The sequence below is a fragment of the Equus caballus genome, chromosome 17 (assembly GCF_041296265.1).
Source record: "Equus caballus isolate H_3958 breed thoroughbred chromosome 17, TB-T2T, whole genome shotgun sequence".
Taxonomy (NCBI): Eukaryota; Metazoa; Chordata; class Mammalia; order Perissodactyla; family Equidae; genus Equus; species Equus caballus.
The window spans coordinates 32,571,717-32,585,659 of NC_091700.1; positions in this window are offsets into that span (position 1 = coordinate 32,571,717).

The following is a 13,943-nucleotide window of genomic DNA, read 5'->3' on the forward strand; positions in this document are numbered from 1 at the left end:
ACTAAGCTCTGCTTTAGCTCGAAGTTTTAAATTATTCGTGATCCTGCAGTTCTCTTCACTAGACATTCATATATGGCTCCTTTCATAGTATACAAGATGGGGAAAACTGAAAAAAAAAAAATCAGCCAAACACTTAACTTTCTTTTAAAGATTGGAAGAGAAATCAAGAGTAGACTTGGCCTTGAGGGAGGGTGGTGTTGTTGGGCATTGAGTATGAATTTTGTTAATCTCAGCGTTGGTAGCCCTGGACTGGTAGGCCCTAGAGGCACGTGAGCCTTTTGTGCTGAGGGTGCCTCTGTTTCTGGGCCTGCCCCAGGGCTTGGCCCGGATGGCTCTGTGGAGACAAGAAACAGAGGAAACACATGTTTTCTAGGTTACTTTACATAGACAGGATTACTGGTATGTTTTGGTAAAATGAGAGTAGGTGAAATTAACTCTAAATGTTATGTTTCAAGCTCTAATGAAATTATGAATATAAAATGCAGCCATATTTTACGTATTTTGTGAAGACTTATTTTAAAGTACCCACAAGCTCTTAAAAGGTTTTAGCATTGCCTTTTTACCCCCCTTGCAGATATACATTTCCAAAGTGTTTCCATTTCTGGTTCCATTGAAGAAATCAACATTTCCCTGAGTATTTTGTGATTTATTGTGTAAGTTTCACAAAGGAGATAGAGGATCTGTATCAACACTGAATTTTCTGTTTTTATGTTATGTGATCAGCAATTGGTAATCTCACAGTCTATCTTATGATTGGGTATGCTTCTGCTCGCTGCACACACATGCTTACCTTCCAACTATCCTTTTGCACTTGGCAATGGAACAGACATGCTGTATATGCACCCTAAAATTGCCCTGGGGGGAGGGGCAGTTCTGGCTAAGACTTTAGTAGCAGAAGTGCTGTGTTTGTCCCTTTCCCTAAAGATTTGAGGGGCCTGACCGGAGAAGCTCTCCCTCATTCTCTGGCTGCTTCCATTGGCTGACTACCTCCCTGTGAAATGTGTCTGTCTCCAACTGTGGCAGTTTGGACCCTGACACAATTACATTTTCTTTCACTAGTAATATTCTTGTTTTGAAATGTTTTGCTTCAGCTAGAAGGGACCTTGTAGAAGTAGGTCCTTCATTATGAATTATTTTGCAAATTTTAAATACAAAATTTAGCCTTGAGTTTAGGTCACAAAACCACATGACAGGACAGAGAGGTCGGAACAAATAACTCTTCTGCTCTTTGCTGCCAGCCATTTGCACACACCCCATTCCCACCCCTCAACACACACACCCACTGATTGCGAAGAATTGCTCCTCAACTTTGACTTCCTTTTCTTATTACTTTTTTGTGTCCCTGAAATATTTAGATTACTCGTACAGTTGTGTACTTTTCCTTTTATTTAAGTCATCTTGATTTTAACATGTTCTATAAACATATTTATTTATATATACGTATATAGTCATGCATTGTTTAATGAAGGGGATCCCTGTTCTGAGAAATGTGTTGTTAGGCGATTTCACTGTTGTGCGAAGATGATAGAATGTACTTACACAAACCTAGATGGTATAGTCTACTACACACCTAGGCCATATGGTACTAATCTTATGGGACCAGTGTCCTATAGGCAGTGGTTGTTGACCAAAGTGGCATTATGTGTTACATGACTGTATTTAAAAATAGAAATGTAACTTTCAGGCTGGCCCAGTGGCATAGTGGTTAAGTTCACGTGTTCCACTTTGGCAGCCTGGGGTTCACAGGTTCGGATCCTAGGCACGGACATAATACCACTCGTCAAGCCATGCTGTGGCAGCATCCCACATAAAATGGAGGAAAATTGGCACAGATGTTAGCTCAGCGACAATCTTCCTCATTCAAAAAGAGGAAGATTGGCAACAGATGTTAGCTTCCTCACAAAAAAAAGAAAAAAAAGAAATGTAACTGTCACGTGTGTACCTCTCATCCAGTTTAAGAGAGAATAGCAGATGTGTCCCTCCTTTATCCCATTCTTTTTCTTCCCTGAATTTGGTGATATTCTTGTAGATTTTTAAATTTCATAGGAATGTGTCCATAAACAATAATGTTTGTTTTAAATTTAATGGTTATTGACTATCTTTCGTATCCTTCAGTGATATGTATTATAGGCAACATTGTATTTTGAGACCATGTGTGTTGAGTAAGATGAATCCTAGTTATTTATACTATTGTATAATTGTATATGAATATTCCATGATTTATCTGTTCTCTTGATTTTTCCATACCTTTCTCCCTACCCAACCTCTATGCATTACTTGCTTGCCAGTAAAGGAAATTGGTCTGGACAGGGTTGTGGGTTTGGGAGTGCCACATCTGTCTGCTCTGTAGGCTCTTTGGCCTGTGGCTTCAGACAGATTCAGGCCTTTCTGACAGCCATGAATCACGGGGCCCTTGTTGAAGTGGAAATGGCATTTACCTACCTGTTATCAGGTGCTAAAGCCCAAGAAAGAGGTTGAATGTACCCAAACTGTCCTGTTGTTCTGTTGTCCCAGTAAGCTTTCACCACGAGAGATTTAAAACATCTAGGCTTATGTTACCTGTAAAACTTTGGAGTTGAAGCCCATACTGACTGACTGAGACTGCCCTTGCCTGTGCTCCTGTCGGGCTCCTGTTCCATGTGTCCAGATTGAGGGGATGGGACATTCTCCTCAGGGCTCGTGGCTGTGACTTCATTTAGCCTCCTGGCCCCAGGGCGAGGCCAGCGTGTAAAACCTGAGGTCCCCCCCCCCCCCCAGTTCTGGTTTTTACCTCAGGGGAGACTTCCCTTCAGTCTCATAGGATGTGTATGAATGTACTTGACGCAGAAAGTTATTGCTAATGTGTCTTTCATTAGTGACAGCTGGACTTGATGTTCGTAAAAAACTGAATGGTCAGTGCTCAATTAGCCTGAGTCATAATGATGGAGAGGCACGGGTGGAAAAGCATCAGGGAAAGGGGATATGGGAAGGAGAGAGTGAGTAACACAGATGAGTAAATGAGTCAAAGCAGGGGCTGTGGATGGAATGTCCTTCATGCAGATGAAGTCTCCTGAGGCAGGTAAGCTGACTGACTTGAGCTCATGGTCCTGTTCACCTTCTAGCGTAGGCCTTCACCCAGGCCAGCTCACACCGTGCTCGCTTCTCCTTAGTTGTCTCCTCCCCATCACCCTGAATTTCCTGCTGAGCATCTCAGTGTGTTTCCTTATATCAGTCAAGATATTATTGTTTGCATCAATTTGTTTGCTAACTACAAACTTGATTGACTAGATTACTGGTGAAGGAGAGGCCTGTCCCACATTGCAATAAACACACAGTGGAATGTTGGTTGGTTATATAGATTTAGCCAATACTGCAAATACGTAAGTATTCTCGACTGATTCATAGTCATGTTAAATTTTTACCCTAAATGCTCTCCCACCTCCCCCAGGTTTCATCTTCACATTGGTTGCTCTTTCCCTGAATCATCTAGAGTTACTGTGGGAGCAGGGACCTGTATCTGTTGCTGACATCTCATCTTTACATCAGTGTATGGGCTATCACATTCAGAGACAAAACCAACTTTTCCCCCTGGTCGGTAAGCAAAGGGAGAAATAGCATATGGAAAGCCCCAGCCCCAGAGGGAGTCTGCTGTTGGGTGGCGGTTGTTACATGTACACACACCTATCCCTATGCCAAATGGAATTCCTATTAATTGCATGGACAAGTTGCACAGTACAGAAGACTGAGAAGGCAACTGAGCCTGACTCAGCTGGTGGAGGCAGTAGGTCAGGACACGTTTGTCCTCACATTCAAATTCCGCAGGAGAAGCCTGGATTCTGTAACGGCCAGCTGCAGGGATGGTACTTATCTTAGGCACCCCCATGTTTCTGTGAACGGCTGATGCTGGAGTTACAGACTCAAGAGTGAAAGTACTATCAGGGAGCCTGCTCTGCTGTCCCAGCCTCAAACTGAGTTGGAGAGGAGAAGTCAGGTAAATGTCTGGATCAAGTGCTAAGGGGAGGAAATGGGGTCCACTTGGGCTCGTCTGACTCAGCTCACCCCTACTGGAAAGGATTGTCTCAGTTTAGTCTACAATGAAAGAGAATTACATCCAGATACTAACTTGTGGAGTTGAGTATCTCAATCTTCAGAGGACTGGTTTCAAACTAGTGTTATCTAAGATCTGCCTTCTGAAATTTTGGCGACTTTCAGCTGCTCTTTCTTTCAAGGAAATTGAAACTGAGAGGCAAACACACACAGTGGAAGGCCAGTGCTGCTTTTCTCTTTTCACCCAGGAATTTATCCTTAACAAAGACCCTTGGGAGACCAGAGTCCTAATTCCAACTTGGCTATTAACTAAGTGATGCCAGTTGCATTTGGGTAAGCTAATTGCTTTAACCACCCCCAAATCTCTGTGGTTCATCACATTAAAGATTGGTCTCTCATGTCACTCTCCAATGTGTATTAGGAAAAGGGAGCTTTTGTTTCCACATGACCATCTTTGCCTAAGAGTCCCCCACTAGATTCTTGTTCTTGGCAGGTGAGGAAAGTGAAAGAACTTGGAGACAGCACACCCATTCTTACTGTAAGGGGCTGGGAAATGTAAGTTAGCTATAAGCTCTGGGAGGAGAGGAGAATTCAGTGTGGATGAACATTAAGTCATTGCCAGTGGGCATCTCACTTAGTGTCCTGAACTTCAATCTCATCATGAATGATGAACTTGATTGGATCGGTATTTGTCTATTTTGAGTTATGTATCCATTGTCACGATTTCTGCCATATTTAGATGTGTCCTTTAAAATGACTGTTTTGTATGCCAATCTCAGCCTAGGGATAATCAATGTTGTGGCTGGACTGGCCCTTGTGGTTCTTTGTTATGATTGCAAGACACCCTCAGCAATAACCATCAGGACACTTTGAAAGAGACAAGGTTTATTACATACAGGTCCTGGAAATTACACAACACACCTGGGGCCACATAGTGAAGTCACAGGTACAGAGAGAGAGAGACAGCATGCGGGCCTGAGGTTCTGCTTTTATTGGGGTGGAGGGTGGGGCCCTAGGGTTTTGTGAGCTCACTCTTTCTTGGTGAATTGAAAACTTAAGAGCAGGAATTTAAAGCCCAGGAAGACAAAAAACCAAGCAGCTCAAATGTCAGTTACTGAAATTAACAAAAATCTCTAAAACAAAGGAGCCCTGGGGTCGGTGGCAGCCTGCTCTTCATCTAGTCTGTAGCTGGCAGTGTGTTTATGGGAGACAGCCATCTTTGAAGTGTATTTCTCTTTGATGTGGTTGCTTCTGCAATCAAAGCTTAAGTCAGGTACTTGCATTATAAAAAAGAAAAACCAACCCTTAGGTCTTATGCTACAGTGACATTTTAAACCTAGCCTCGTCTGAGAAGCAATAGTCCTGAAATAATGAATGTGACATACTAGTTACATATTTTCTAATGCACGTTAAAATATATAACTACTGAATGTGAGTCACTTAAACTTCTGTGCCCCTTCAGGTATGTGTGTCACCTCTTGGGAAACACCAGATTCAATGATCTGAAATTCTGCCCAATTCTGTGGAAAATTTGTAATGTTTCAAAAAGTAAATGCTGATAAGAATTTACTTTATACGTCTCAAACTTGGTGGTTGGGCAGGAAGTTTGAAGGTTGATCGTGAGCTGCATTCTGTATTGAGAATAGCACTATCTCAGATGATTCTGGACCACAGAAAGGGGCAATATGGATTTAGGCCTTTAAAATAATGAGATAGAATCTCATTTCAGCCTTATTTCTTCTCCCATTCCCTCCTCCTTGTTGACACAAATAATCTGTACTCAATCTATAAGTCAAAATTGGGTTGAGTTTTCTATGAGCCAGATCTGAGGACTGGAAGGAAGGCACCAAGGAAGGAAGGGCACCAAAGAAGTGGGGTGCACAGAGTGGTTATATACCATCTTGGAACACATCACATATGATAGGAATGTACCTTTTACAATTGTCATGAGATGTTTAGCTGGCACAGCAGGTCGGTGGTCACAAGCTGAGCACAGCAGGTCAGTGATTAATCCTTAGTTTCCAGGAAAAGATGCTTATCCTTGAAATACCAATATGGGAGGAAGTTACATCCCTATCTTGAAGGGCGCCATTCTTGTCTTTGGGACATAGTAGATATTGAAAGCATTTGTACAATGCATACTCAACAGGCCACATCAGGCCCTTTTGGAAAAACAAGATCAGGCCGAATTAGTTTTAAACCAAATGGCTTCCTCACATACTCCAATATATCCTATTGCTTGTCATTTCTTTATCACCCTCAAGCACTAAAAGCAAGAGCCAGAGAAGTGGGAAGACTGACATATCTGTTTGGAATGGACGATTTGATGTGGCAGTTCTGATACTCAGGGCAAGAGAAGGGCTGGGAAAGGTGCCTAAAGTTGAGATGAAACGTCAAATTAGAATTTCTCATAGAAACAACACATAATAGGGGTTATTTTCCTGATGCCTGAATCCATCTCTGTCCTCATACTCCTGCTGTCACTGCCTTAGCTTAGCCCCTTGTCATTTCTCATATGCATCAATCACCTAATGGCTCTTCAGGTTCCTTTTTCCAGTTTCCAGAGTATTCTGAAGTGAAATTGATGATCTCTCTTTCCTAACTCTTCAATGCCTCATCACCACCAGGATAAAATAGGGGGCGTGCAGGTGCCTCATTAGCCAGACCCTGCCCACCATGACTAACAGTTTCTGCTTTAGTTAACCCTGCCAAGTTACTTGTAGTTCCCTAAAAGGGCCTTGTTCTCTTATTCCCTTGTTCCCCATCTTCTCTTATTCCCTCCCACATACTGATCTCTCTTGGAAAAACCTCTCCCTCTTCCCTATACCACTTGGCTACCTCTGAGATGATTCTTCAGAGCTAGTCTTTGGTCCCCCCCACCCCCCCAAGACTCAGGTCAAGTGAAACTCACCACAACTGAGGAATACCTGTCTCTCGTCCCTCCTGAGCACACATCTCTTCCCTTTCTCCTAGCATCTGGCTTCATGCTAGACATTCGATCATATTTTGTTGAATGAATGAATGGACTACATTTTTTATAGACAATCACTAGCCCTCAGTTTAATCAATTGTAAAGTGATATTGCTGGGAAGTATAAAGATTTTCAAAGTACATTTGGATAAAATGATGTTAAAGGAGAACTCACAATTGAAGGTAATGGTATCAATGTATTGTACAAAGTTCATTCTCTTCATAATTATTACATTTATTATAACATGAGAAACTAAAAGATAAAGGAAAACTTTAATTAGGGTCTTGAAACAAAAGGCATTTCTTAGATGAGAGTTGAGAATACAATGGCTTTTTGAGAGATAGATCCAGGGCTTTGCCATCTTTTTGGCCTTTACATATTTCCCCATCCGCCTTAAAGGGAAGAGTCTTGCTTTCAAAAGAGAAGTCTTCCTGAGCTGTCATATAATGAGCAACAACAGCTTTATTTTTTATGTGCTGTGATGTATCATAAATCATACTTGCTTTTGAAATGCATAAATAAAAGCCCTTTTAACTGAATGATTCATTCTTTAATCTCTAAAAAAAAAAAAAAATCACTTTATGATGACATAAAGGCCCAAAGGTTTGGCTTTGTGGCAGAACGGATAGGGGGACACCTTCATCAAGGCCCAGCAGAAACAGAATGGCTAATGCAAGGATATTCGTGCTTATGGTGCAGTTAAGTACCAGAGGCCAAAGCATCCAGAATGAGCTCAGCTTAGGCAGCAAGGGTGATGAGGACAGTGATTTGGGGAGTGGGAGGTGGGGTGGGCAGGAAAGAGGTACAGAGAAAGGGACTTTTACATTGTAGGGAAGACTCTTCTGGGACTCATTCAACATGGGAGATACTCCTTTCTTGCCTAAATTGAGGGAGATGGAGAAAGGCCTTCTCGCCATCACAGCAAATAGCTAAGCTTTTGGGTTTTTGAAAGAAGCTCTATAGAGTTCACATCTCCCTATGGACCCTAAGTTGTTTGGATTGTCATGTTAGTCAGTTTAGGCTAGGCTATGCTGAAGTAACAAATAAGGCCCAAATTCCAGTGGCTTAAAACAGCTTGGCCAGCTTGCCCATGCATTTTCTTTAAACAGTGATTCAGGGCCCCAGGTTGCTTCCATTTTTCAACTCTGCCAAGTTGGAGGCCTTTGTTTTCAGACACATTAATGAATAAGAGAAGATGGAGAAAGCACAGACCAGAACTGCATGTATTTCTGCTTACACAGAGGCTGAGGAAAAGTAGCTTAACTTTTTGCCCAGGGCAAGGAAACAGTCAGATGAATACATATCATGGGTTGTAACAGTTAACATCTCTCTGTAGATTCTCTGTTGAATTTGAGAGTTAGGAACCGAAATAGCCAGGGCAGTAAAACTGTGTTTTCTGAACCACAATTAAGCCAAAAAGGTTATTCTTCAAGCACTAAACTTTGAACAGTTGCTGACAGGGGTGGCGGGCAAGAGCAATAAACGAATCAGAACAAGAATGGAGTCACTGCGCTGGTGCAGTGTTTCCCAAGCTGTGGTCTTGGGGACCCTAGTGCTCCTTGAGATGCTGAGAAGTGCTCTATTGGAGGTGGGGGGAGCTTGTGTATGTGAGTAGTGGTGAGGCATTTGTCGTCAAATACGCCTGGGTTAAGGACTTTAAATGATTTCTCTGTTATTGCAATTATCACAGCCTTTGACTGGCTAGTAAGCTGTGGTGGACAGAATAACGCACCTGTCAGATCTCCTGCTGAGGGGAACAGAATTGACCCAGGGGCCTGGCTGTATGCTCTGAAATCCCTTGCTGTGTTGGGATGGAGGAGGCCCTGCTTCCTTCTCGATGCTCCTAATGATCCGGCACAGCAGGGATACTGTGGAGGATCATCCCAAAGAGTCGTGGGATTTTTCTGGTGGATATCTTTGGCCCGAGGACTCCTAGACACTCTTCTGAATACTTTCTTGGCACTGTACCGTAGTTTGAGTCTCTTCATACCCAGCTCTCCTTTCTCCCTTCTCTCCTTCGCAGAGGTCACACTGGCATGTGGTCTGAAGGTTCTCCCTGCCTCCTCCAGTTCCTGCCCATTTTATCTCACAGGTGCTTTCCCCAACAAATCTCTTGCACATCTAGTCCTATCTTGGGGTCTGCTTTTGGGAGGCCCCAAACTGACACAGAAGCCTTGTAAACCCCAAGAGCGGGGAATAAACAGTTTCCCAAATGTACTTGTCTGGAGAAAATGTTCTTTACACAAACCTGTTAATGTGTAAAAGAATGCTAATGTTTCAAACAACACAGATTGGAAATGCTGCCCTAGGGAAAAGGGATTAATTAATTATTACCTAAACTGATCTACACTTTAACTTCCATGTTATTTATAATTTGATTTGTGCAGATATGTTTAAATCATCTGTTAGTAAATTTTGTGTAATTCTTTAATAGTCTTATCCAATTATTTCAGTGTTATGAATGAAAAGAATCCTTCAGGTGTTATTAAGGAAGATTCCTAATTTCTCATACTTAATTGACAACATAATTATTGCCCTGGTGTCCAGAGTGGGCAACCCAGGCGAGCAACAACCTTCTTCCTTTTGTCCCCTGGGGGTCATCTGTTGAAGGCTCTCAATGCAAATCACCAAGTTAGTGTATGTTAAATATTGATGCAAGAGTGATTTCTGGAATACTTAGACATGTCTAATATGTTTTTAGGCATTTAGTGATTTTGTTATATTATCACATTCAGGAGAAACTAAAGTTTTAGTTCCTAACATCTGACAGTATGGAGTGCTAAAAATCTATGAATCCATGGCACTGGCTTTTCCAAAGGAATTGAGTCCCAAGGTACTTATAAATATTGCATAGAGGAGAATACTTCAGGTGTTATGTTTTGAAAATCATTCAAAGATTCTTAAAATTATCTGAAAACTAGAACTCTGAAAAAATATTTGTGCACTCATGTGTATAGCAGCATTATTCACAGTGGCCAAGAGGTGGAAGCAGCCCAAGTGTCCACTGATGTATGAATGGACAAACAAAATGTGGTGCATACACACAATGGAATATTATTCAGCCTCAAAAAGGGAGGAAATTCTGACACGTTACCATATGGAATAACCTTGAGGACAGTCGCAAGAAGATAAATACCGTATGATCCCATTTCTATGAGGTATCTACAGTAATTGAATTCATGGAAACAGACAGGGGCTGGGGGAAGGGGAAATGAGGAGTTATTACTTAATGTATATAGAGTTTCAGTTTTGTAAGATGAGAAAGTTCTAGAAATTGGTTGCACAACAATGTGATTATACTTAATACTACTGAACTGTACACTTAAAAAAGGTTAAGATGGTAGGTTGTATGTCATGTGTATTTTTTCACAATTAAAAAAATGTAATCTGAGAAGCTTCACACTGGTACTTTTAAGCAATAATATGAGATTAGTCCATCTTGTGGCAAAATGCAAGACCCTTCCCCCCCTCTTTTTTTTTTTTTGTAAAATACAAGCTCTTAAGAGCAGAAATACTATTTTATCTACTTTTGCAGCCCCTACAGCTTTGCCGCTCAAAGTGTGGCCCATGGGTAGGCAACAGCAACAGCATCTGGGAGCTTGTTAGAAATTACAACCTCGAGCTCACCCCAGATTTACTGAGTCTAAATCTGCATTTTAATAAGACGCCCAGGTGATTCAGGTGCACATTAAAGTTTGGGAAGCACTGCCCCACCACACCTAACTCAGAAATGTGAGAGCTTAGTCAAGTTTGACTCTTGTCTGCAGACTAGAGTCTTTAACAATTGATAACTGCATTCAACTTCTTTGCTCTAAAGGTTGTGGTGAACTCTAGACCTCACCATTGCACATCTGCTGGAAGTGAATAGTGAGCCAAGCTTTATGTAAATTTATAGTGGGGTTTTTAAAAGTAACATTCTCTTTGATCCTCCACCATGCATTTGGAACAAACACTGAACTTGGGGAGGAGTGAGCCATCTCTGCCACAGTCTCATTTTCTTTTGACCACTTAATGACCTCTATGTGGCAGTAGAACTCTGAGAACTGTGCAGAAAAGTCAGCATTTAAACTCTAGTTACCATTTCTCTGCTCTGAGGTGTCTGTCCCACAACCAGGGAAGGGGAAGAGACCACGAGGGAGGCCTCTGCTTACAGTTGAGAGGCTCGCAAAGCTTTTCTCTCCTCCGTTCCTTCCACTCTCTCATTAACTCAAGAGGTCAAGCACCTAGATCTGGCCATATCACAGTACCATAGCCTCAACTGCCCCTCTCCTTCAGCCCAGGATGCTTAACTAGAAAGGAACCCCAGGAACTGTAGAAAGATCCAGTTCAGTATCCAGGAGCACTCAGCTGCTCTTCCTGGAGCAGCACCTGAGCTTGGGTGTGAGGGAGCTGGAGGGTGAACAAGCCTCAGACGGAATCCTCCAGCAAGTCTTCTCCCTGAGCAACACCCTCGTGGGGTTTCCTGTGACTGATATGAGCTCTAGGTATCACAATGTTGAGAGTGGTGCAGTATTGAGAGTGGAGGGTCTAGGCAAGAACGGTTTGTGTCCATGGGTACGTGCCCCATGGTTGGAGAAGTACAATCAGTACATCCTCTGCATGTTAAACACACTGCACTATCAGCAGGGCTTTTGTAGCTCTGGGCTGAGGAGAACACTCACTGCATGTGCTGAGGGGGCAATTGTGCTTGGTAATTCAATGCTACAGTGGCTGGAAAAAGAATTAGTATCTTGTATTTTTCTTGAATACACACTTTGCAAACACTTTCAACTACCTTATCTCATTTGATCCTCATAGGATTCTGCGAGGTTAAATAGGACAGACATCATTAGCCCCATTTTATAGAAAGCTAACCCAATTCTTGGTAAGTTTAGAGTTTTCAGTGGTAGTTGATGGCAATGGCTCAAATCCACTCACTTCACTCATTCCTTGACTATGAGAAGTAACTCAATGTCTTTGGGAGACAGTTTCCTCATCTGTAAATGGAAATGAAAATCACCCATCAGGTGGGACATGTTTGAAGACTTCAGCATAGTGCCTGCCTGCACAGGGCAAGAGGTGATACCTGTGAGCTACTAAGGTTACTGCCAGAGATCACACAGCTAATGAGTAGCAGATCTAGGACTTGAACCATCCTCTTCGTGTTCTAAGTCCCACTGTCTTTTCATTATTCCTCAGTGTGAGTGATTTTAGATACATCTCAGGCATCATCTCCTTCAGGAGATGTTTCTGATCCCATCCTGTTCCTGACCACTGCTTCATCTCTCTTTCCTAGTTGCATTCTGCACATCACTAGCTCACTACACTGTGTATCAATCCACTAGACCCTAAGCTTCCTTAGGGCTGGGACCATGTCTTATTCGTCTTGGTACCCCTGGAGCTAGATCATTGCCAGCACATAATAAGCACAACAAATGTTTGTTAAACTGAACTCCGGGATGGCTTACTGACAGGAATTTGATAGGAAGCAGTCTCTGGCCCAATCTTTGCAGCTGAGACCACGCTGTATCCCTCTGCCTGCATTTCTTTATTCTGTTCGACCCCCTTTTGTCTTTTATCCCTTCTCCTAGAGGGCTATTTATTATCTATGCCTATAATTCTCACGCGGAGTTTGAATAAAATCATGGTTTAGCTCCAGCTGTGTAGATTTCTACAGCCCAATATGAAGCTCCTGCCTGCTGCTGAGAAAATGCACAGATGTGATTTATAATCAGATTTCAGGGGAATGTGGCACGTTGTCAAGGTTTCATTTTTGGCTAAACAGGAGGGAGGAACGAAAAATGGGGCTGCCAGAATGAGACAAAAATGTCGGGTGCTTGAAAGGAAGCGCGAAACTCAGACTCTAAACAACTGAATGATGCCACAAAGGTCTTGTGTTTTTTTTGCTTTATCTGTCTAATTCAGGAAAAGTGAATTACACTTGAGCAAAACAAGTTCATTGCAGATTATACATAAATGAATGCATATCTACAAATATACAGAGATATACAACATATGTGGATATACATGTACATATGTCTTTATTTTCTGGAATTATAAATTTTCATCCTATGTAGCAAAGCCTTGATATTATATTAGTATAAGTAAATTATTCAAAATTCTTGCTATGATATGGTAAAGGTTGTAATCATAACCCATTGTCAAGCATTGGCTACTGCTGTTGTATACAACACATTGAATAATGTAACTGTTAGCCATTTACTAAATGGATCTTCATTCTAATAAATTAAGCAGTTTTAAGAAGGAATTTCATAAGCTTAAGAGAGTATTTTGGGGCAACAATTCATTAACTAAATATAAGGAATCTATCTTATCCTTCCATATTAGAAATCTGATTGTTTTGGACAATATTGAAAGATTAGTTTTTACTATTTTTGTAAGTCATCCATGAGAAGGAAAAGAAAATGATTACTTAATTAGAAATTTCCGAAACGATGGAATATAATATTCAGAGCTACTGTAGTATCTGCAATAAGGGCTTTATTTATACGAATAAGGGCTTTCTGGGTTGGTTCGAACAATTTTTAAGTTCTTCCTTCCTTATGAGAATAATAACCTTGCTTAATTTAAAACATTACACTCCCTGTATTTCCTTAGTTTGAGAAAATATAAGCAGATTTGGCTTCACATTGTTTTGGCAAGAGCATGGTTAGCTGAGGAAAGGTGGAATGTGACATGGTAGTAAATGACAGGCCAAGCTAACTGTGAGATCATCAGCATAGTTTTAAAATCAATTGGTAACACCATCCCATGGTGAAGTCGAGTGATAATTTTCTCAGACACTTAATGTTTCAAAAAATGTCACGCTATTAATTTTGATTATGGTTGTAATTTAAACTGGCTCTCCAATTTTAAAATGGTTACATTGATTTGATGCCTAAAACACATTTGCTCAAGAAGCACATTTGAGTGGAACAAGCAGTTTTTAAATGAGCAGCACATATTT